This window comes from Physeter macrocephalus, chromosome 4 (assembly GCF_002837175.3).
Source record: "Physeter macrocephalus isolate SW-GA chromosome 4, ASM283717v5, whole genome shotgun sequence".
Lineage (NCBI taxonomy): Eukaryota > Metazoa > Chordata > Mammalia > Artiodactyla > Physeteridae > Physeter > Physeter macrocephalus.
Window position 1 is genome coordinate 127,447,590 of NC_041217.1, and position 1,539 is coordinate 127,449,128.

Below are 1,539 nucleotides of genomic sequence, written 5' to 3' on the forward strand. Positions count from 1 at the left end.
GTTCTCATCGTGTTTAAGGAAGAGCAAAATCCTTAAAATGCCCTGTGAATTATAGCCTGTGCCTGCTTCACCAGCCACCATCTCAAGTCGAACCAGCCTTGTTTCAGGTCCTCGTGGGCACTCTGCTCCCTCCTGCTAACAGAGCTTTGGCACAAATTGTTTTCACAATCATGAAAATCTTACCTCTCCCTTTCCTTAGAAATAGGTCCAGGTGATTTCTTTTAATACTCTCATGTAACTGTACTTCCATCCTTTGGAGAACCGATATCAATTCCTAATAATACACTTACATTGAAAAAATTTGATTACTATATGTCTCTCTAACTATAACATTATTTAATGTGAGTAGGTCTTTTATTTGTTTAAATATCTCTGTACCTCCAGTGTCTAGTATAGCTTCTGGCCCAACAGTATGCACTCAATAAATTTTTGTGGGGTGAGTGAGTATATGGATGAGCCTCAATGATACCCTTTCATATCCCTACTCTTTTCCTGTGCTCTTCCTTCCTCCTGGCATACAGACCTTCCTGACCTTCTTCCCCATGCTCTTCTGCTAGACTTGCCAAATAAAGTACAGAGGTGTTAGAAGAGCAGCTCTGTTCTTTAAGTGCTTTCATGCCTCTAGGTACATGATTTCCCAGGATGTTAAAAGGGCTTAACCAATGTGTTTTTTGACTCATAATTGGTGATCTTTGAGGAATCAGAGAGAACATGTAATATGTCATACATCTGGGGGAATGTGATAGACAAATATTATCCCAATCTTTAGAAAGAAAGATAGAGTCCATCAGTACATGTTGAGCATGACATCAGTTGTATGAAAAATTCTAGAATAGATCATCAAGAATTCTAGAATAGATTAATGTATGGTGTGTGGGTCATTGAGAGAAAAGTAACTAGCATGAGTTCCCTTAGAAAAGTCATTCTATAATAGTCACTTCTCTCAGTTAGTTAGGGTTTAGTAGACTGTACTTTAGACTCAATATGTCTAAATTTCAGAAAAGTCTTTGATCACATTTTTTCTGATATGTTTTTGCACATAGGTGAATGGCATACAAAGCTGAATTTATAATTGACTGACCACCTATGAAACACTGACAAATGGATCGATGCTGATCTGGAAGACTGGTGGTGGTTTAACACACCTCCATTTTTGGTTAACATTTTAACTAAAAATGTAAATGAAAATATAGAATACATTTTTATTAAAGATGTAGATTACAAATGTTGGGGGTGGGGGTGGGTGCATAGGTAACACATTATCAGAATCAGAATTCAAAATTTTTATTTTTTTTTTTGTGGTACGCGGGCCTCTCACTGTTGTGGCCTCTCCCGTTGCGGAGCACAGGCTCCGGACGCACTGGCTCAGCGGCCATGGCTCACGGGCCCAGTCGCTCCGTGGCGTGTGGGATCTTCCCGGACCGGGGCACGAACCCGTGTCCCCTGCATCGGCAGGCAGACTCTCAACCACTGCGCCACTAGGGAAGCCCCAAAATTTTTTTAGGCTAAAAGTAATTTGGTTTTAGGATTAAAACCAAC